This window comes from Anastrepha obliqua, chromosome 1 (genome assembly GCF_027943255.1).
Source record: "Anastrepha obliqua isolate idAnaObli1 chromosome 1, idAnaObli1_1.0, whole genome shotgun sequence".
Lineage (NCBI taxonomy): Eukaryota > Metazoa > Arthropoda > Insecta > Diptera > Tephritidae > Anastrepha > Anastrepha obliqua.
This window is the reverse complement of record NC_072892.1, coordinates 106202767-106226849: the sequence shown is the minus strand read 5'-3', so window position 1 is coordinate 106226849 and position 24083 is coordinate 106202767. Positions and strand designations below refer to the sequence as shown.

Sequence of the window (24083 nt, the reverse complement as noted above, 5' to 3'; positions counted from 1 at the left end):
TGAAAATCGACTTTTGTTTTTGGTTCTCCGTCACCTTTGGAAAATGTGTAAACAGTAAGCAAACTTTATTCATATATTTTTCCTCATTTTTGCATCAGTAAAATTAAACAAACGCCGTGGCCGAATGGGTTGGTGCGTGACTACTATTCAGAATTCACAGAGAGAACGTCAGTTCGAATCTCGGTGAAAACACCAAAATTAAGGAAAACTATTTTTCTAATAGCGCTCACCCCTCAGCAGGCAATGGCAAAACACCGAGTGTATTTCTGCCATGAAAAAAAGCTCCTCATAAACATATCATAAAATAAAATAAAATAACTGTATAAAAAAATTTTTTTTCTTGTGATTCGAACCAAGGATTTTGGATCGGAAGCTCACATTGCTGGCCGCTCGGCTATCGCGCCATGCTGTCGGCGCTGGCCTAAAATTTATTTAGTTCGTCGCTACGTTTATATCAACATATAATATAACGCTTCGTAGGCAAGAGTGTCGCTTTTTTCGTTTCACTTTTTCTCAAATCACTCCCAACGATTCTAAAGAAGTTTTCACTTCAAAACAATATCAAGTTTGGTTTTGTGGGGGAACTTTTCTCAAATGTTTGAAAACTGTTTGTTGGAAAATACTGAATGCCCTAACAGTGGTGATCAAGACGAAATACTTAGGCTTCAGTTTCCTTAAATTTTTTCAAGATTTCATTAATTCTTTCAGTTGTTCATCAACTAGAGCGAGTTTAATCATGAGCATCTACATTTACGTAACCAAAATTATTAAACTTTATAACTTTTTTTCTAAACCGCATTTAATTAATAATGTTGGCCGCACTCTCTGATTTTTTTAAGCTAAAAAAAATATTTGAATTTGAATAAAACGTTGAAAAAAATATAATAGCCTATTTTTGTATGAATCTAAAATTCTTCTTTCTACATTACTTTTCGAAAGCGTTATCAGATGCGATGTATTATATATATTATTAAATATGTAAATATTGAAGTTTTAAACTTTGTACCAGCAACTTGCTACAGCACCTTTTGGACTACCCAATATACATACGTATTTTAATATTCTATGTGTTACAGCCACTTCCTACTGGTTATTGCGCCATCGGAGCATTTAATGGGAATTACATACATTTCATGTGGCTATAATTCTCATCCGAATAATAACATTTTTAGTTGCAATCGCAGTTTAATCTAACCTCGCTTTTTCTTGTGACGTCTTTCAATTAGATTTTAACCGCTATCTTTCACAGTATCACGAAGTGGGTGTAATAACGCCATACACTCCAAACTACTGCCTTAAATTAAACCAAACTTCATATACGCATTCCAGCCGTTCGATTTCTATGTGAAATTAGCTGACAATCAAATCGCCCCAACATTCATATTCATATCATAACCTCATCATTATCTTGCGAGCAGACAAATTACGCTTGGTAAACCATAATTTGGTGGTCATTTTGCGCATACGACAAAGCCTCCCGGCTTCCATTTTTCCACTGACTATTGATTGGAAATTCCGCTTTCAATTATCAATGCAGTGGCTAAGTTTCATTTGCATTCAGTTGCAGTTGTTATTCGAGAAATTCATTTTCTTTTGACATTTTCATCAGCAATAAAAACAAATTTTTGCAGCATCATTTATTTGGCGAGTAGTGAGTGCCAAATGTACAAAGGTAGTGAATTACAATACATAAAACATGAAACTGGTTTTGAATTCGTTTGGTGTGTTTTCAAATAGACGCGGGCATACAATTTATTTATTGGAAATTGCCAATTTTGCCTTTGGTGGCAATAAATTTTTAATATGATTTGTTTGGTTGTGTGTATGTGTGTTTTTTGTTGGTGGGTCAAAAGGGAGGTTTTGAAATTTTTTTCGATATGATGGATTTTCAATGCTCTACAACTGCGCGTGTATTACATAAATTTATTTTATCAAATTAAATCTGAAAATTGCCAAACGTGTGATGGCATAGTCAAAATTCCCAATATACAGCTGTAGTCAACGGCAAATTTGTCTTATGGCCATCTGTGCAAAATTTATCATCCAATTTCGTTTCTGAAATTTTTTTTTTACAAAATAGAAAAAAGTTATTTTGAGTGATGAAAATCTTTATTTACGTGCTCCATTGCTTGCCTTATTCCCAAGTGTCAAATATGAGTGATGTACGACGCCATTTGCCAAAATTATAAATCTTCCGATAGGGTGATTAATTTTGCGCCACCTTGTATATGGCTACTATGTGTCACAAAACAATAAATAGCAATAACAATAAAAAATAGTATCGTCAACACGATCATTTAATAATTCGAATGAAGTGTTTCGACGAGCTTTTCATATCAGCCTCTTTTGCCACAAATGAAGAATCCTCCGAACCTACTTGAGCAGTTCCTCTGAAAACTGTACGTGTAGTTGAATTTGTAGGTGCGATAATAGAATATCCCACTCGAAGGATCAGTAATTCATGCGGTAAAAATCTAAATCTAAATCTGATTTCAACAGGTGTCGAAGTCAATACTTACTAAGGCTAGAAGTTTCCCTACACCCATCAACTGAGCTACAAAAATTTCGCCACGAACTATGTTTTGCTTTTTTAAGAGCACTTTTATAAATTCTGGGGCTATCTTTAGGATGTTCACAATCGTCTATCCGACAAACGGATTTAACCCAATCAAACAACAGTTCTTCTTAAGCGTAATTAGTACTTCCGACTACCAAGGGGCAGGCCACATTAATCGCTTTGTTGTAGCTACTGGTGAGTTTTTCTACTACTTGATTGAGACTAGTGCTTGTAGCTAAACTTTGCAAAGGCGCTTCATCAATGTAGTTATCTAGAATACCCAATTGGTCTTCCTAATATTTCTTCGAAATATCGGAACTGGTGGAGGGTCAGAGAGATTAAACTCAAAATACCTATGATCTGAGAACGAGTTCTCCTTAATATTTTTATCTTAATTTTTTTTTTATCGGGACAGCACTCAGGTTACGTTTTGAATTTTCTTTAAATCTACGGGACTCCGAAGAAATCTGAGTGGATCTTGTGGTGCCAAAGTGCCAAAGACTTCAAGCTGATCCGAGCGACGTAAAAAAAGTGGTCCGCTGTCTCATTCTCCTCTCCACATGCTGGGCAGAGTATACTGTGTCAGCTGTCTACCTTTTCCTTCGGCTTCGTCCATAGAAAGTGGCCGATCGTCAGTTCAACCAGCTGCCTACCTTCTGCTTACTAACTCTCCAACAATCTATTAAGACGGAGATAACATCTAGGGCAATTTTAATATTTAAAACCTCTTCCTTTTCTCTCTAGTGACAAAATTGGGTTCTTCACCTATGTTACAAATGAGTAACTTAGTACCGAGGATAAATTCTGCAAGTAATTTAACCCTTTCCGTTACTTCCCCACAGGGAGTTGTGAGCGTTAGCATCGCATTCCACAAACACCACAACTTTACGTTTATTGTCGCGGTAATTCAACCAATAATTAGAATTGTTGATATCAAGACTTGCTACTACCAGATCGTTTTTACTTAGATTCGATAAAATGAATATATCCAGAGTAGCTGTTGCTAAAATTCAGCCCCTAGGAACATCCAATGCGGCATCCCTTGGAGTGTTTGAGACAGAGATTATGCGAAATATTTTTGGAACTTTGTACGCTAGCAACGGCGAGTATCGCAGGCGATGGTACGACGAGATGTATGAGCTTCACCACGACATATACACAGCGCAGCGAATAACAGAGATAACAGAGGAAGGCCTCCTCTGCTTTAGAAAGATCTGGTTGGGAACGACTTGGCTTCACTTGGTGTTTCCAACTGGCATCGGTTGTACGAGAAAGCAATGACTGGCACCCTTTGTTGAACTCGGCCAAAATTGCGTAAGCGGTTATCGCGCCAATCAGGAAAAAGAAGAAGGAACATCGTAAGAACCAGACACCAACAGCTTATAGCCTGGCGTAATCAATCCGCAAACCCTATTGGCGCGAGTCCAGTGCTCTTGAATGGGAATACCATCATTTCCGTGATTTGCTAAGCGGATCAGTAAGCGAGCAGAGGTCGATTTAGATTGCTGGAGCTTAATCTGCAAACATTTAGTGCCCATCAGGCTTGGCAAACTAATGCCACTATTTGTTTAGCTCCACAATAAAAATACTTTGCATGTCATATAGACTGCACTCGTCGTGTCAGTTGAGCGGGTGTGAGGCTATTATTAGGATTTATTATTAAAAAAAAGCAAACCAAACAAAGCTGTACCCATGTGCAGATGAAAAGCCTAGGTTGCTGGCATAACCTCTGAATAGTCGCTACTTTTCTTTTGGTGTTCCGCGTTCACATCGGTTGGCGCAGGTGCGCCAATTAAGCATACAAATTATATAACTGGAATACTATAAACTTCCAACTGGCATTAGAGGGTAATGAGATAAAGAGTAATACCGCTTAGGGCAACGCCACATTTTAAACTATCTGTATAATCCACGCCTAATCATGCTAAAGCGGATATTGCATATAAGCGCAAGTGGCACAATTCCTAATAAGCTAATCCATTTTTCTATGCTAGAATATATACATGCACATGCACATACCTACCCTACATATATATGTATATATATATATATATATATATACATACATGCACTCGCACATATCTCATATACTCTAGAAAAAGAACACAGTGCAAAAATTATACGCTTGAACACGCATACGATTTCAATCTACATGTGTCGTGGTAAATTTAATATACTTGCATATAATCATATACAAATACAGATACATAGGTAAATATTTATTTCATAATTTCGCAACTCATTTTGCTGGTATTTTTTTCCTTTTGTTTTATTTTGCCTCCGTTTTTGCTTTTGGTCTATTCTTTGCCTTTTTTCATACTATTAGTTTTTACACATTAAATACTCGCATTGCTGTGTGTATTTTCCTGTTCAGCTGAATTATTACATTTAATTAAGTGCATATGTGCGCGCACATGACCGGCAACATCATTAATCATTTTGCAGCAGCAGCCTAATAGGATTTGCATTTTTTCCTTCGACAATTCATTTTGTTTTTCGCACATGGTCTAGTCTATTTGCAGTTCCCGATAGTGCGTTGGTGGTAAATAATTGTTCATTAGAGTAAATTATTTTTGCCGCACAGCTTATCCCTTTTCCCATTGTGATTGTGATATGTGTGTTCATATGTATGTGCATGTGATTACAATTTATTTAATTTATGCATTAAACAATTTTAATGTATTTATAATACGAGAAAATTTTAGTTAAAAAAAAATAATTTTTTGCTTTCATTAGCAAATTTTTTCACTCATGCGCTTATATCGACAAAAGCCTTGGTTGACAACTACTATAATAATAGGATAAGAGAGAGATGCATACAATGAAGGTAAAGATAAAATGATTCGAATATTTTCCATATTACGTGCAATTTCAAATACGCTTCGAATGAAAGCAGAAATTTTTATAAAAAATCCGTGTCGAATAAATTAACTTCGCCTTTGGTAGTGTTGTTGTTTTTGTAAATAACTCTTAATGTCTAGGTTAGGTTAGGTTTAGCAGCCGCATCGCACATAGTGACAGACAGGGGCTGGGCTGGGCTATTTTTTCCCTTCCAGATTGAACCATCCTAAGTTTTGAACAAAGCGTAAAAAGTTTTTGATACCTATTACACAAAAAAACAAAATCGCACTTTTTGTCTGATGAATGACTTTTGATACTTGATGTTTACTAATTTGACAACGCTGATTCTAAATATACCCTCATTTTTTTTGTAACAGCTCTTGTTTACGAGTTATAGCTATCACAAAAAAATCACTATATTTCAGTGTTAATTGACGAATATTTAAACAAATATTAAGTTTTCTTAATATTATTTGTTATGGCATCGTCAAGACGAGTTTGTATAAATGACCGGAATAGTTTTTGTTTTATTTGCGTAGAGTATACATATGTTTCAATAAAACCGTTTGAATGTGACATCGCTCGTAAATGAGGCGTACAAAAATTACTTCGGTCACCCAATGGAAATGAAGAATAAGCCTTGGATTCCACAAAAGGTATGCAAAACGTGCGTTGAGTTTCTACGTTTGTGGACGAATAAGAAAAGAAATAAATTTAGATACGAAACTGCTATGATCTGGATTGAACCTGTGAACCACCACGACGACTGTTATTTTTGTATGGTAAAAATAACTGGCATTCACCGAAAAAATCGAGGCAAATGGGAATATCCTTCCATACGATCGGCACATAGACGTGTTTTGAGCCCTACGATGTCATCGGAACCTCAACCTGGTGCTTCACAGGAAGAACCTTTACATTTTGAGGCAAAAACAGACAATAGCGATAGTGACTTTGATTGTGACCTGGGAACACCAAAACCATTTAACCAAGATGATTTAAACGATCTCATTAGAGATCTGGGACTGTCAAAGACTGGTTCAGAAATTTTGGCGTCTAGATTAAAAGAAAGAAACTTAGTCACAAAAGAAACTAAAATTTCTTACTATCGCAGAAGAGAACAAACTTTCCTTGAATATTTTGCTGAAGAAGATGACTTTGTATTTTGTAAAAATGTACCTGGTTTAATGGCTGCAATGGAATTACAAAATTACGTTTCTAGTGAGTGGCGTTTATTTATAGATTCATCAAAACGGAGTTTAAAATGTGTTCTCTTACACAATGGGAACAAATTGGGCTCATTGCCAATTGCACATTCTACTAAAGTAAAAGAAGAGTACAACTATTGCTCTGGTTTTAGACAAAATTAAATATGCGGAACACAATTGGGTCATATGTGTCGATTTAAAAATGGTAAACTTTCTTTTAGGCCAACAAGGTGGTCACACAAAGTTTCCCTGTTTTCTTTGCTTATGGGATAGTAGAGCTAAAAATAAACATTGGATTAAAAAAGATTGGCCTGCTCGGGAAGCGTTAGTACCAGGACAACAGAACGTGATAAACCCACCTTTAGTATCAAGGCATCGTATAATTTTACCTCTGTTACTTAAAAAACTGGGGCTTATAAAAAAATTTGTTAAACCTCTTGACAAAAATGGAAATTGTTTTCTTTTCCTGTCTAAAAAGTTTCCAAAATTGAGTGCAGAAAAGATAAAAGCGGGTATTTTTGACGGGCCACAGATAAGGTCGTTAATAAAAGTCTCAAATTTCATAGACACTATGACAGTGATTGAGAAAATGGCATGGAATGAGTTTGTTTGGCTTGTTCGAAATTTCTTAGGAAATAAGAAAAGTTCTGACTATTCTCAGCACGTCCAACAACTAATGGGTCACTTCCAAAGGGTTGGATGTAATATGAGCATTTAGTTACACTTTCTTCACAACCATCTGGACTATTTTCCAGCCAATCTTGGGGATCTCAGCGAAGGACAAAGCGAGCGATTCCACCAGGACCTTCGTACGATGGAGGAACGCTATCAAGGTTACTGGAACACACACATGATGGCCGACTATTGTTGGAGCATTAACAACAGTTCTATGCCTTCAAGTTCAGCAAGGAAATCATATAAAAGAAAAGGCAATAAAATAAAATAATCTTTAAATCTATAGTGTTTTATTACAAAAAGTCAAACGTGTCATATAGAGCTGATACAGGAATTTCAGTTACAGATTTGAAATTGGCATTAAAAATTGGATTAAAAACATGTATCATAACCCAATCATCAGAAATGCTGTTGTGCAGTGTTATCTATCTTATATTCATTGAGAAGTAGGATCTTAAATATCGGACATGTGCCAAAAAGGTGTTGAATTGTTTCCAACTCCTCCTCATTCCTGTAGCTACGACAGAAATCATGCATGTAAACGCCTGTGTGATTTCCTGTGAGACAATGTCCTGTGAGGGCCCCTACTAAGGTCTTCATTTGAAGTCTACTCAATTTTATAATACTCTTGGGGAGACGTAGATTTAGGCTTAACCATGTTCGCCTAGCAATTTCACAGGTATTGGCACTAATCCTTTTTTTATTTACAGAATTGATTAGCGCGTCCATAACAGGCAGCTTACAAGTTGCGAGAGGTACCCCCTTAAAATTACTTATGTTTGGCATACAAGTCTTCTCTTCTCTTGCAGGTTGGTCAGCCCTGCAGTTCCCTGGTATATCTCTGTGGGCTGGAACCCAGCATAAGATAATACGATACAGTTTAGCCATCTCATTAAGAGATTGGCGACAATGTAAGACACTCCTCGATATTATTTGGAATGCATCCAGAGCAAGTAGGGCAGCTTGGCTGTCTGATAGAATGACGATATCTGTTCATGATATTCTGTTTATCTCTAACCATTTTAAGGCTTAATGAATAGCGTTTATTTCCCCTTGAAAGGCACTGCAGCCATCCAGTTGTTTAAAGGCAGATGTAGCAAAATATCCAAAGCCATGGATGGCGTGGTTTTTATGACGCCACGTATTGCTAATTCCGCTGATCTCGGCACCTTATTAAAAAAATTAGAATAGGTTGTTTTCTGCATAGCACACTACCAAACAACATTTCCATATAGAAGAATGCGTCCGACAACAGCAGTATAAAGCCCACGTTCAGGATATTACAGCTTATAATATTCCCGCATGTTTAGTCATTGGCTGTACGAGCATTTGCGATTGTCATAGCCGCAAGTGCTTAACGTTACATAATGGTAGTAGTTAGAGGTGGCACGTAGATCGTATTGCACACAGTCACTGAAAGGACCTGGTTCTCACCCAAAGTCGAACCATCCAGCTCTGGTTTCAAGCGCCACATCCAGGAAAACCATACCGACTCTTAGGCTAAACCTGACGGGGGTATCTGTTATTAGCCACCACAACTTATTTGTGTGATTGAGTCAGTCAGAGAAATTTCACGATTGATGGAGCAGGGTTGAGCAACACGGATTGCAGCGGATGAACCAACAGGCCAGCGGTGTATTTATCAAAAACTGCGACAACTCTAAATCCTGGAGCCCTTTTGGCAGCCGAAAAACCCTCAAGTAGACGTCAATGTCGAGGTTACGTGCGGCCTTTAAAACAGTTCAGCCGGTCCGCATTCTTAATCTGGCAGCCCCAGAAGCGGACTCGGATACGTAGCCTAATCAGCTGCCTATCTAAAATTTATTGATTACTGAAACCACAGGTAGGTAGGTAGGCAGGTGAAATGGTTGAAGTACCACTCTTGCACTCCCCCTGTAACACAAAAGCGCCGTTTTGACACCATTATGAGACCTTCAACAGGCCAGACCATCTGCAGGCAACCACAGCTGTTGATGTAATGGAGAAGACGGATGGGATTTAGGTAAGCGCACTTACCCAGGCTATCGAAGAAAGGAGCACCGAGTGAGCCTAATCATCTAGCTGCCAAGCTCGAACATTTACAGGGAAAGTGCTCAACAGTCTCATTTCTACAGCTTTTGCAATGGAGGTTAAGTAGTAAACCTAGCCTTTGCGCGTGTGTGCTTTCTACCCTGGTTGCGGATAGAGAGATCTGTTCGAATTTGAGAGAAATACGGTGTTAGCTACCCAAAAATACTACCATGTTCTTGGAGAGATTGCCTCCAAAGGCCAACTTCTTTTAACCTGATTGCTCTTTGAGTAGCTATGGCAATAACGTAACGTAAAAACGTTTACTGAAACCCTAACAATATAAGCAAAATTGGCTGGAATCTTCGATGGCAAACTTTGGTCGTGGTCCTATGCTTCATTCTGGAATGAAAGGAATAAGTAACATATTGGTAGTATGATCGGGACTCGATTTTCGCTGCGAAAGTTTTGCCAAAGAACTTTCATAGTCAATTAATTTCAGATTTTCATTTGCAAGCAGTACAAAAGTAAGTAAGTAATACCAGTGTCAGTATCGGCATCCGTATAAGTAACATTATCAGAGTCAGTATTAGTGTTAGTGATTAGTACTGAGTACCCGGAGTGTGTTTTTGCCATGTAAAAGCTGGTCATAAAATACCAACAGCCGTTCGGAGGCCTAAAACTGTATGTCCCTTTGTCGAAAAACTTCAAGATGCGTACCACAAATAAGAGGAAAAACTCGGCCAAACACCCAATAAAAGGGGTAAGCAACAATTATATAAATTTAACTGCTTTCTTTCGATTTTTACAAATCTTCTCGATTACATCAATTTACTTTCCCAATAAAAACACGAAAATATGTCGTCATCAGTCAAATAGCACAACTGCTACCGATTAACATAACCTCCTGTTGCCCATTTTTACTCAAACTGCTTGCGACCCTCCCTTTCTTGTTTAAAGCAACGACAATTCGTGTTTGAAATCAATTATGACACTTATTTCTGATTACCTCCATCCACCATTCGTCGCTTACACACCTAAGCCACTTAAGTTCAGTAATTACGTTTCGCTCACCCCACAAAGACATTCAACTTCACACTACGAGTAATATGAATTTATCTTTAAAACGAATTAATAATCGGGTGAGTGCCCGCCCAACCAGCTCGCCAGTAAGATGTTTGTTTACTGCTGTTTATTTAGCATTTAAAAACGCCCCTTTGACTAATTTTCAATTAACGCTAAATCCAAAATGTCGACAAATGTAGCCGATACGATGGCTTGAGCAAACACTGGCTGCCTGGCCGGCTGTCTGCTTGGCTTCCCTTCGCAGAAATGTAATAAAATAAAATTTAACGACTTTTTGTCATGCCAATCCACTTGACCCCTTCATAATCAAACCGTTCAGGGGCTTATGTGTATATATGTATGTGTGTATGCACCCTTTCGCGGCGCGAATTAGTAGAAACTTAGCATTGCCGTTATGCTTTGTCATAACTCAGAATTCAGAATTCAGTGGAGACGCCACACTCATGCACAGTCACCCGATCGCAAATCATTCCGCTATATGACTAATCTGCACGAAACCACCCAAGCTTAATGTATTTTCACTAACACAGTCATACGTTTAACTTATACAACTCTCCCACACAGCAAATGTCAATAGTTAAGTGAAAGCAGCTGGAAGCCATTAAACTTATTGCTTAGCCAGGTGTCGCCAACGCCATTCCCGTCGTACGGCTTGGTAAGTCATTGAACGCCTGCTCACCCTTCAATGGTCAACGGAAGCGTGCCAAAATGTGATAACGGTGCAGAATGCCAAAAAAGCGATATTGCTGAGAAATTAATAAGCGGGAACATTTGCTTGTGGCGCGTAAAATATCATTGATTATGTTGGTATTTTTTTCGCTACGGTCAAATATAAGGGTCTAAGGTTAGTCCAAACATAAATATATTTACGTATACATGAATACTTTAATGCATTCGAAAGGCACGTACACCAATAAAATGTCGTTAAATGGTTTTTTGTCTGTCAATTGTCTGGTATTTTGGGCGATAATATCCATATACTTAATTGAATGGATTTGACTACTAAATATCTGCAATGGTGGAGATAACGGAGAACTGAATAGCTTAGAGCTTAAATCATTTTGTCCATTTATATACAACAAAGATGGTGCTGCTACTTTGTTGTGTTTATTATGGCTACGGAATATCTGAATATTTCGAAACTGTTTTAAGACAATGAAAGCCGGATGAAACTCAATTTTCTAAACAGACTCGTATCCATATATATGAACTTCCTTAAACCGAATCGTCTGTGAAAATCATTGAAATGAATCTGAGAGTCCCTTAGACATTAGTCCGTAGGACTTCGTAATCTCAACTCAAGGCTGGTGCCATTCAGCTGCTGACAAACGACGTCAAGAGTTGTGAGCGAATTTCTGGCAAAAAGAAAAATTATGTAATCGCAACATTTGTCGCATTCATGTGATTTGGCACCTTGCAAATACAAGGTGGCGCAAAACTAATCAGCCAATTTTGTTTTTAAATAACTTTCTTAATGAATAAAAAAAAATATTTTGATTGATGCAAATCTTTACTCAAGCTTTATCACTTTTGTAAAATGGAAAAAATGATATCCGTAAAGTGACTGCCGTTATTCAGCGCAGTTTTCATGACTATCCGCACAATTTCTGGTGATAACTGTTCGCATTTCTATCGAATATTCTCCTTAGATTATGATTTATCGGAGGTTTGCACTTCGACTTCACGGTCTTTTGTGCCCTATACTCATCACAGTACCCCAGTTTCCTTATTAAACTCAAGCTAGAGCTGGATTAGACTGAGCGTATGCGCCTTTTTTGACTGCAAATGGCTGAGTGGTCTCAACATTATCCGTGCTATAGCGCTGCATTCAAGGAGAAGAAGCATTGGAGTCTCCTGGGACTGGTCGCAGAAACGACAAGAATGGGTGGACCATAACCCGATCATGTGCAGATGACTGCGGAGTCTGTAATGGGAGTTACAAGGTTTTTAAACCGCTTTTGGTTGATTTCGCCTGGCGTAGCCCCATAGTTTGGTAGTAGCCCCATCTAGCCTCCCAAGCTTAACATAAGCTCGCAACTTCAAGTCGCTCCAAAGAAAGTACTATCGGTTAATTGAATGGTTCGATCTTGCTGGTCCTGTCAAATCGCCAAGATGGTAATCGCTGGAGATTACGTGACCACTAAGCAATTCCTTGGCAATATCCACTGTGGCCCATTCTGTGTATGCGGTTGCATTGTCTTGTTGAAACCGCTTGCTTAATATTCATCCCACTCTGGCACGAAGAAGTCGCTCATCATGGTCCTGTAGCGTTCACCAGTAACAGTGACCGATTACGATCTTCTCGCGTGAACGCCACACCACACAATGGCTTTAGATTTATAGCTTTTCGTGCATCACACGCGGATTTTCAGTACCCCAAAAATCAAAATTTCGCTTATTGGTGTAAGTGGAAATTCGTCGTACCGCTCATAATGATTTTCGACACAAAATCGTAATTTTCGTTATTCAGGCTTAGGATGGCTTGAATTTACACGCGATTGACGGTCAGCAGACATTAACTGACGTACTGTTTGCACTATGTAGGGGAACATGTATTTATAGCTCTTTCACTAAAATTCGCTGTATTGTCCTTCTAGTGATGCCCAATTGCGTGACAAGGTGTTTCTTCGAAGGACCAGCAATGTGGCGGACACGTCCAGCAAGGTCTCATGCGATTCCGGTCTATTCAAGTCGAGCAGCTAAACGACGGAATGTTTGCCCAGGTGGCGTGACAAGATTAGGAAATGGACGTCGATAATCACGCTGCGGAAACTCCACAGACCGATTATTGGTCAAACAAGTCGACACAACTATCCCATTCTAAGCGTGCTTTCTGCTTATATACAGCAGCTGTCTGGCTGATAAGTGCCAAATATGGTTGAAGTACGACGGCATTTGCAAAAATTCTAAAATCTTCCGATAGGGGGAGGAATTTTACGCCGGAAAATAGACTGAGTGAGTATAGTCAATCAAAACAATTCTAAAAAAAATTAAAATGATGAGAAAATGAAAAAACTGGGTATGGAGCATTATTATATAAAATCTATAGATTCACGCGCTTATGATATGCATCCAGGCAATGAAAGAAAACCGTCATGAATAGATTTAGGCCTTACCAAGCAACATTCCTATAAAGGGATTACGTAGTTCATTTGATAAAGTAATAAATAAAAACTATGTGTTGAAAAATATGCACTGATTGCAATCATTTGTAGGAGATCATTTTTTTGTTTGTCAATAGAGTGTGTATTATTAGGTAGCCCAAGCGGAGATGCTGCTCGATCATATTTTAAGAGGAACGATGGCCACTTTTGTTGGCCAAATCACCAAAGCAGCTTTGGTGCTATTAGTGCCTAATTTTCTACACAACTTGCGACTATTTTACCCAATACGGAAACGGATGTGGTACCACCGTGAACGTGTATATGAAAAAAGCGCGAAATAATCGTGACCCGGAGTCATACCACATACCAAGTAGAGCTTTCGCTTGCACTGTGGGCCAGAAGACCAAAAAATTTGGCCAAAAATCATTGAAAGATTTTTCAAAATGCAATATAGTATCATCATATAGATAAGTGAAAGTAGTTATTTTGTAAATGTTATAAGTTTTAATGAAATATTTAAGCTTGTATAATAAGTTAATATAAGTGTAAGGCTTAAATGATCACCATATGGCTATTGTTCTAAACTGTCACTGTTTTACTGAAATGTAGTATTTGTCATTAATTAATTATATTGCATTTTCTCATTAGTTGCAATCATGTAGTATGTGAAAATAGTCAATAGCTGAAAAAATAAATCTGATGTTAGAAATATTGAGAATAATTGTGAAAAATTTTGTTTTTTTTTTACTACTTGTTAATACGCCGATTGAGCCTTGCGCAAAACTCCAGAAGCTATTAACAATTTCTTTACATTAACGTCTTCAGTAGTTCATGTGTAACAAGCTAAAGGTGCGGTTTGCTGCGGTTTTTCATTTTCTTTAAAAAAAAAATGAAGTTTTACTGATCTTTGCGCGAGTTGACTGTATATCAATCATTTGCCAAGAGGGTGTAAAAAGTTAACCAAGTATTAAGAGTCACACAATTTTAACTTATTTAATTCATAATGACTTCATTGAAGAAAAAAGAGGTTCTTCAAATTATGTTAGGTAATAATGACATGAATATAACCGTTGATTCAATTTTAACTAAAATTGGTATCAATAAATCAAATGTAGGTTGTAAAGGATTGGAACGCTTGAAAAATGCTTTAAATAGTTTAAAGTCAAAAAGAAATGCAAAATATCAGCATTGCAGTAGGAAAATAGCTGTCTTTGAGTCACAAAATTCAGAGTGGTTAGATTCTGAGTTTACTATTCCTGACTTAGACCTCACAGCTAAAATAAGTAAGACTGAAATACTTAAAAGAGGTCGTCCATCGCTCGATTTTGCAGAAAAATCTACTAGATCGAAAAGACGAGAAGTGTCTAAAATCAGTGAAGAACATGATAATGATCGCCAGAAACTATTAATTGCTACTAGTCATGCGGCACGAGTTTCAGGGGAAGCAGATTTGCGATCGGTACTTAACGAACTTTCAAAAAACGAGGAACAGGCTAAGAAAATTAGAAAAATAATGACAACACCTTTTCCTACAATAGAAAAGAAAAGCCCAGAAGTGGCTTTAGCATTTCTTTTCGATAATTCTATGTCTAAACAAGTCTATCAGAATATGCGATTAGCGACCAAATCTAGTGGAGCAGACATTTGGCCTGCGTATAATGCGATTAGAGAAGCCAAAGAAAAGTTAAGACCGTCGAAAGAGTCAATTAAAATTTCTGAAACGTTAGCTGAAGTATCACTTCAAGAACTTTTAAACCACACGGTGAATAGAATAATAGAAATACAAAGAGAAGTTTTACACTGTCTTATTCAAAAAAATAAAATTACTGAGCTCAAAACTATTCTGATGTGTTCTTGGGGATTTGATGGGAGTAGTGGGCATTCGCCTTACAAACAAGGTTATGATAGTGTCAATGAGAAACAGACTCCTACAGATGAAAATCCTCCTCCACTGTAACCTCCTCGTGGTAGATTCCGGAAACTACAACTTATTATGTAGGCTAACTGCAGGCGTGTCTCTTTATCTGACATATTGGATCCACCATTTTCAATTGTTTAAATCTAATTGCAGATTTGTCAACAGCGATACAAAAAAGCCCGAGTAACAAGTTTCAAATTAACCAGATAAAATTAAAAAAAAAAAGGTCCGCATAAGGGATTCGACATTTTTAATTTCTAAAATCTGGCAGCAGATTCGTAATCAGCGCCCCCAAAAACCCCTAAATACTAAGTTTGGTAAAAAATAATTAATTTTAAAAAATTTATGTCCGCCATATTGGATCCGCCATTTTGAATTGTTGAAATCTGACTTCATATTCGTAATCAGAGACCATCAAATCCCCTAAATACCAAATTTGGTGAAAAAAATCCAATTTTTTAAATTTCATGTCCGCCATATTGGATCCGCCATTTTGAATTGTTGAAATCTGACTTCATATTCGTAATCAGAGACCCCAAAACCTGTACATAGCGGTATTAAAAGTTATAAATTGCTGGTGTTTTGGGAATTATGAATTTTGGCCACTTATAAGGGTCTCCTGGCCCATAGTGGCTTGAGGCAAACGAATATAGTAAACCTGTCCAAACTTTTTGTGAGCATGAAAATCAGCTTTCGTTTGCATTTTGACAAAAACGGATGCGTTATGAAATCAAGCAAATGCTACACACAATTATTTCCACACATACATATATGGTATTTATACGAGCAGTAGCATGTATGTACAGGCAGAGCTCACATGTCGGCAACCAACCAGAGGAACATCTGCACACTTGCATCCAAGGGCGCATGTATGTTGGTATGTGTCGACGATATATAGCTGGAAATGGCAGAAAGGAAACGCGTGTCAGTGCTAAAAAGTTGCAGCGCCTACCGATAATGACAGCAACAGCAATGACAACAATAAAAAGCAATAATCGGTGCTCAGTTTACGCGACTCTCCCTCGCGATGCAGCAATGCTCAGAGCGCCGCGCACGTTCGTATTGTATTTGGACTGATATATGAAAAGGAAATGTAGGCGCTTGTGTTTTCCGCAAATAGCAATGACAACAAAAACAAAACAGCTACATATGCACAATAAGCTACAAGTGTTGTACAACAACTATGTACACTAAAGAGCTACATATGTGTGAAAATATGCTTGAATAGCATTCTCCTTCACTTGTATGTGTATGTGTGTATTTCACAAAATAAATGAAATAGCATTTTTATGAATTTGTGACTGTTGCATATATTTTCCGCATTGAATGCAAATGAGATTACGTGCGCCAAAGAGCTCGCATACTTAGTTGCAGTTGCGGATAGAAAAAAATGAATCAGTGGTGAGCTTCTATTTAAGGGATTATAGGGTAAATGCAGTGCGTGTCATTATATTCGATATACAATAGCACAAAATAAACTCAAACGCTTATTAAAATATCAAAAAGAAAAAAAAGATTATCATTATTCCAAATGACATGCAAAAACATATAAAATAGCAAAAACTTAATAAGGGGTGATCAGATTAAAGGTACTTTTTCCAATAGGGGTATGTTGACAGATCACGCGTCACTACTGTCGCACTAAATACATAACTTTTTCAGTATTTATCGCCATTTCTTCATGGAAAGACTTACGCATCAACAAAGTTTACAAATTTTACAATTTTATTACGCAAATCGGCCCTCTGTGAAATGTGTTCGTTGGCCGATCAGACTAACTTATGGTGTGCATAACCGTCCAGCGGTGAGAACCGTTTTGAGCTTAATGGATACGTCAATAAGCTACATTGCCGTATTTGGGCTAAAAAGCAACCGGAAACCTTTCAAGAACAGCCTTTACATCTATTGAAAACAGCTATTTGGTGCGGTCTATGGGCTGGAGGAATCATCGGCCCAATTTTTTTCAAAGACATGGCTGGCGCCAATGTAACAGTGAATGGCGAACGCTATCGCGACATAATAAACAACTTTATGATGCTGGAAGTTGAAGCCCGTGATCTTCACAACAACAACAAGTTGGTTTCAACACGATGACACTTCTTGGCATTTAGCCCGTGAAACAATGGACTTACTGCACTGTCGTTTCGGTGAGTAATTTATCTCTCGTCCCTTGGCCACTAATGGTGTGATATCACACCTCTGGACTTTTATTTGCGGGGGTATGTAAAGTCTAAATGCTTTGTAGGTGAACCAGCTTCGATTGAGGTAGGGGAAGCCAAAATTACTCACGTTATTCGTGAGATCCCGATCGAAGTCGTCCAGGGAGTCATGCAAAATTAGTGTTTAATGATGGCAGAATTACAGCGCAGTTGCGGCTAACATTTGAAAGGGACTATCTTTAAAAAATAGAAGCCATGAATAGTTCTACATAAAAATTATAGAAATTGTCCAATCAATTTGAATTTCCACACTTTTATTTTTGCTTAAAATCCGATACCTCTAAATTGATCACCCTTCATAAGAAAAATTTTAATTATGTTCTATTCCATATTATATACAAGAATATAAAAAGTATTTTAAAATATGAATAAAATATTTGTTTTATCGAGTCCCATTATGCGCATGGGTATTTCCACCAGAAGGTCTACCACAGACAAATTATTAAAAGCTAATATAATTACATATTTTTGGTCTAGTATGAAAATCCTGGGGCTGTAGCCCATGACTCCTGAGATGGATGTACATCATGATAATAAGACTAATGATAACATATGGAGCGGTTGCTTGAGTATCGAGAGCCACTCTCTCCACAGTGCAGGCAAGACTAATTAACTGCGATGGGGGTGATGCTTGGCTTGAAACCGGCTTAGCAATCAGCTGATCGTACCCTGTTGAATACTACGAAGGAAGCCTTCGGTAGAGGAAAATGATGTCATCTAAAAACATTGAAGTACTGAGTCTGCAGCTCCCACTTACTTATCTACCCAGAGACGATATCCCTAAAGTCATCAAATTCAAAAAAGAAATTGAAGGGAAGCTCCAGGAGTAAATCCTGCACTGGTACACAGATGGCTCGAAGAAACCAGAAGGAATAGGCGCTGGAAAATATGGTTCCAGAACCAAGCATTTTGTGTGACACATCTTCCAAGCGGAGATGTATGCCATCTGTCTATGCGCAGAGATAAAGTTAGACAGAAATTTCCGGAATGAGCGTAATGCCATTCTCAGCGGCACTCAGGGCTTTGTCATCCTGAGAGATTAAGTATGCACTTGGCTGTATCGAGAAACTGAGACTACTAGGAACGTAGATTGTATTTGCTAATTTGGGTTTGCTAATTTACAGGCGTATAACTGGGAACGAATTAGCGGACGCATTACCGTTGCGGCCTCGCCATTAACAGGAACCCAGCTCTTCCTTGCCATATCATCAAGGATAAGATTATGACTGACGAACTAAGGCCAGACATAATCCTTCTCGGAGGGTTCAACCAAGAGGTTTCGAACACTCATAACCCTCTCTAATTATAAACTTTTACACAGGCTACTGCAGATTGCGTAGTCATCTACACACGATCGAAATACGGTCCACTGATTCCTGTCGCTTATGCGATACATCCTCTTCTTCAATGCAGCGTTATAGCGCGGTGAAGTTTGAGACAAGTCGGTACTTTGCAGCCAGAAGAAAGACACATCGCTCAATCTTTCCCAGTTCTACGTTGAATTTAATAAGGAAGCTAGGCCTGGATGAGGTACTGTGATGAGTAGAGGGCACGAAAGATATAAGTAAAAGTTACAATGCAATAAAATAATCAGAAACCAGTGACTGAAAATCTAATTTCTTCTTATAGTTTTCATTAAAAAGAGTTACTGATTTGTTCAAATCCTTATAGGGACCGTCAGTGGTAGTGTCATTCATTTGTAAATGTAAATAATTTCCTCCACTGAACCCTCATTATTACTTTCCTTTCCGCTCAAATCCGAATCTACTGTCCTCGGTCTTAAAAATGTCGTCACCTGTAGGAAAACCTGCTAAAATCTGAAAAAAAAAGATATTTCGACCTAATAACTCGGCTTAGGGAAGCATGTGCCAAAAGTCTCATTCGAATTATAGAGAAACTCGAGTTATGGTTTAGTTCGAGCCATGGAAAATTCGAGTTTTTGCAGTGGCCGTTATGAAAGTTTGACTGTTTATAGAAAATTTCTTGTTGGCAATGGTGATGTGCCACTATAGCCATTTGCAAATTCCTTCTGCTCTAAACTCAACATCTGAGCTATATTTATATGTTTGTGGAACCTATACACTCTCAGATGGATCAGAATAAAAGGGATAAAGTAGTATTGGGGGCATAAAAGTACATTTGTTCACTTTGTTTAGTTGAACTTAGAAGAAGTGCACGCCTCATGTGCTGAATCATGCAACACGTGTTGGTTGCATGTATCGGAAATGGCAGCTGCTCCAAGCACCAACAAAATCATAAAAGTATTTGCATACTTTACTACTTTTTTCGTTGTAATTGCTGATGCGCCATGTGCTCTTCGCCTTTTCAGCTACGAATGCCACAAAGCAGCTGCTGCTGCTGCTGCGGCCTGTATTTAGCACTCGAATCACTTGCTTTATGACAGCGTTTTTGTTGTGCTGCCAAATGGTTTCGAATGGCAATTAACTGTGCAGGATGCTAATGTTTTACAACAACTAACGCTGCTATGATTAAGCGGCAATATGAATGCGGACTGACAAAGGAAGTGCGAGAGGCGTTAGTAACCTTTTTGCAGGCAGCGCCGCATGGGTAAGCACTTTAAATCGCGCCACCTGTGGCGTTAAGTCACAACATCAAATATGCATATAAAAACTTGAGTAAGATTTCGCAGCTATTCCGTGCCATTTCAACGTTTTTTAAATGTGTTCGAAGGTGCTTTGCATGGTCACTGCTCAGATGAATGTGTTTATGTGTGTGTATGTACTCGTAGTTATACATTCAAACAGAAATCAAAAACTCGTAAAGCATTGAAAGCACACCGGAAATCCACCATGTTGACTGCATTTTTACGACTCTCATCGTACACGGTGCCGACATTGCGGTCGTCTGCTATGAATGCATTTGCGGCAACAATCCAGCACGAACAACAACAGTTGCAATGCCGCCACCCACCACGTTCCAAGTACCGTTACGACGAATATCAAGCACAAGTAAAATCTTGAGTGGTCGTAAGTCGTAAGTCGTGTGTCGCCTTTATCCGATTCGCAGTCAACGGCAAGACATCTGCGTAACACATAAACTCGCCTTTTATGACTTTTCTTTGTTGGGTGTTCGTCGTCGTCGTCGTCCGCTTTTCTTGGAATGCTCACTGTCTTCAAGGCCATTGGAGAGACGTGCGGCCGCTTCGAAATTTAGTTCACTGCTTTTGTCCTCTTTTTATTAGTAGGTATGCAAGTAGGTAAGTAGTTCTTTATTTTTCCGCTTGGAGTTTCTCCATTCATTTTAGTATGTTTTCTGAATGGCTTCCGCTGCAGCGACGTGCTGCCTCCCCCCATTTCCTGACTTAGCACGCCTTCTCTTTCCGCTATATGTATACGTACATGCATGCATACGTACGCATATGCATACGAGATTTGGCACATGCATTTCCATCTGTCTGTCCGCCCTCAACATTTATTGGCGTCGCTTCTCCGTCGCGCCGTCAACAGATGCAACAAGCGACACTAAATCAAATTCTTGCACATGCTTATGTTATGCAGGCACACACATACATATACACTTTTATGTGCAATATATATATACGTATGTATGTGCAAAGGAGTATAATCTTCCTGAAATCAACAGGGCACACCATTACATGCGCATAAAACGTGTACATGTAAAGCATTTTGAAGTCTTTGATGTTAAATCTAGCAAATGATTCTTAGAATTTCTGGAAAATGCTATTTGGATAAACATAATTTTTATGAGCGCTGCACAGGTGTGGCTATTAGCTTGGAATTAGTGATGGTTTTACGAGGGTCGCTGTGTTTATTATAAGCCCTATAATAAAAAACGCAGAAAAATGCACACACATGGATACACGACACGCAGAAACATGACTCATCACCTGACACGACCTTCTTTTGAAGAAACTCCTATTACCGTCTTTTTCTACTAATAATCAACATGAGCACCTTTTGAACTTTTGTCAATTTTATTGCAACATATCAAGTACGCCTAGGGTTGCCTTGACCTAACTAGTATGTACCACGCGATGATCTGACATTTTAAGTTTTTGCACAGCATTAATATTGCGAATACTCCTTAAGAGACGTGCAAGCTGGATTTCCCCACACCGAAGCTGACTAAGCCAACATCCTTCGCGTCATAGTAGAACAACCAGTTGAGTGGTGCTCCCCGCTTTATATGCTGTTCGTTGACTTTAAGAAGACATTCGGCACCATCAAACGGCTGTCGCTGTGGTCGACAGAAAAGAAATTCCCGCTATGATAATCGACCTCATCAGAACCCCTTATGAGAACTCCAACTTACCAGTACTTCACATGGCAATATGAGCGACCCATTCACCACCAACGCACGCGTAAGACAGGATTATCCCCTGTCGCATCTTCTTTTAGCCATTGTCCTAGACGCCATTATTAGCCAATTGACACCCTGGACAAAAGAGGCATGAAGTTTCACCAGACATCTTGAATAACTGGACTTCGCCGATTATACCTGCCTCTTCTCTCACAAACTCACTGACATGCAAGCGAAATTGGACAGACTACTCACGCCAGCACGCACTGTTGGACTAGAGATCAACATCGGAAGAACCAAAGCTATGAAAGTCAACCACAATAAAGCAAGCCATATAACGGTTGACAAGGTTGAAATTGCGGTGGAATTTGCCGAAAACTTCTGCCACCTTGGCTGTACTATCGTGGTATACGGCAGAACAGACGAAGATCTAAACTGCAAAATGAACAAAGAAAGGGGATGCGTTGGAGGGAATGCATACAATATAGGCGAGTTTACAAATCTCTATGCGTTTTAACTGGGAATTTTTAGCTCATACTTGGAGTCAGTATTCTTGTATGGAAGTGCAACATAACTGGCCTTTAACACCATCATACAGATGTTACAATCTTTCATCAATAAATGCCTTCGCACCATTTGTAGAATATTCTGGCCGAACACCATCAGCAAGGACGCGCTGTGGAGATCAACGAATGAACAACCCATCTTATGTCAAATCAAAAAAAGATAGGTCACACGCTCAGAAAACCACCAGCATCCTGAAAATGGCACTGTACTGTAACCCGCCGCGATTGGGCCAAGAAAACTTGGAGAAGGTCGATGTTGCCCGAGCTAGCAGATGCCGACATCACATGGGACGGCGCAAAAAGAACAGTCCAGAACCGTGCACGATAAAAGAGTGTTGTCGAGGCCCATGCGTACTTGTGCACGTAATGCTCACCATTAAAATACACCCTTTAAATCAGCATTTCAAAATGTCAAAAAGTGACGCTTTATCGGAAAAGTTGGAGGCTCAGAGAAGTTCTCTGAGTTCATAAAGTGGTTAGTTCCCTTATACAGGGCCCGCCATCTATCGTTACGGATTTGAACTAGGTATTATTTGAAGAACGGTAACACTTAGCTGTCATCTGATTTGACAGAAAATTAGTTGTATTCTTCCGCTGAACGAAAATGGTGGTGTGTACGCTCAAAGAACGCTGGGAAATATTGCGACATTACTTTGAACATCATGGTAATGTTGCAGAATTTTTTTTTTTTTTAACTTTTTATTTGTTTATTGAATCTGCCTTTTCAAAGGCCTCACAATAAGTATTCAAATCTTAGAACTAAAAAGAAAAAATTTTATTTTATCTCATTTTCTACAATAAATAATTATCAAATGGCCCTCTACTCATCGGGGTGGTAGGTCATTTCTTCGAAGCCTGGTCGTATGTTGCGTACTCAGGAGTTGACGTGCGAACGGGTTCGGGTGATCTTGCAATTTCAACTGATAGTTTTCACGAACTTTTTTGAATACTTCCTTCACCATCGGTACATCTAGGTCCCTATGGATGTTGTCGTTTCTTATATACCACGGCGCTCCAGTTATGGTTCTTAAAATTTTCGACTGTGCTCTCTGTATAAGATCGATACTGGAACTGCTGGCCGTTCCCCACAATTGGATTCCATAAGTCCAAATTGATTTCAAAATTGCCTTGTACAAGAGGACTTTACAGTCAAGGCTCAATCTTGATTGCTCATTAATTAGCCAGTAAAGGTTTGAAGCTTTGATTCTCATATTAAGCCGCTTTGCCTCGATGTGTCGTCTCCATGTTAAACGCCTATCTAGGTGAACGCCAAGGTATGTGACGTGATCAGACTGTGGTATGCGTACGTTGTTAAGGGTAACCGAGGGACAGTCTCCTCTTCTAAGCGAAAATGTGACATGTTTACTTTTTATTTCGTTCACTTTTATTCTCCATTTTTTCAGCCACTTTTCTAAAAGTCTGAGATATTTATTTAGCTCTCTAGATGCCAGAGACGGATCATTTTGAGAACTAAGCACAGCGGTGTCGTCAGCGAATGTAGATATAGTCAAACTATCGCACTCGGGCAGATCAGAAGTATAAATTAAATACAAAATTGGGCCTAGTACACTGCCTTGAGGGACACCAGCTTCAATTTCATATTCATGAGTCACATAATCGT

General features: G+C 38.6%; 1 protein-coding gene across 1 annotated transcript in view; it reads right to left on the bottom strand.

Annotated features, from left to right (window-relative positions):
* Nucleotides 1–24083, bottom strand: part of LOC129236403 (uncharacterized) — a 391692-nt gene that overhangs the window by 354838 nt on the left and 12771 nt on the right. The window lies entirely within an intron of this gene.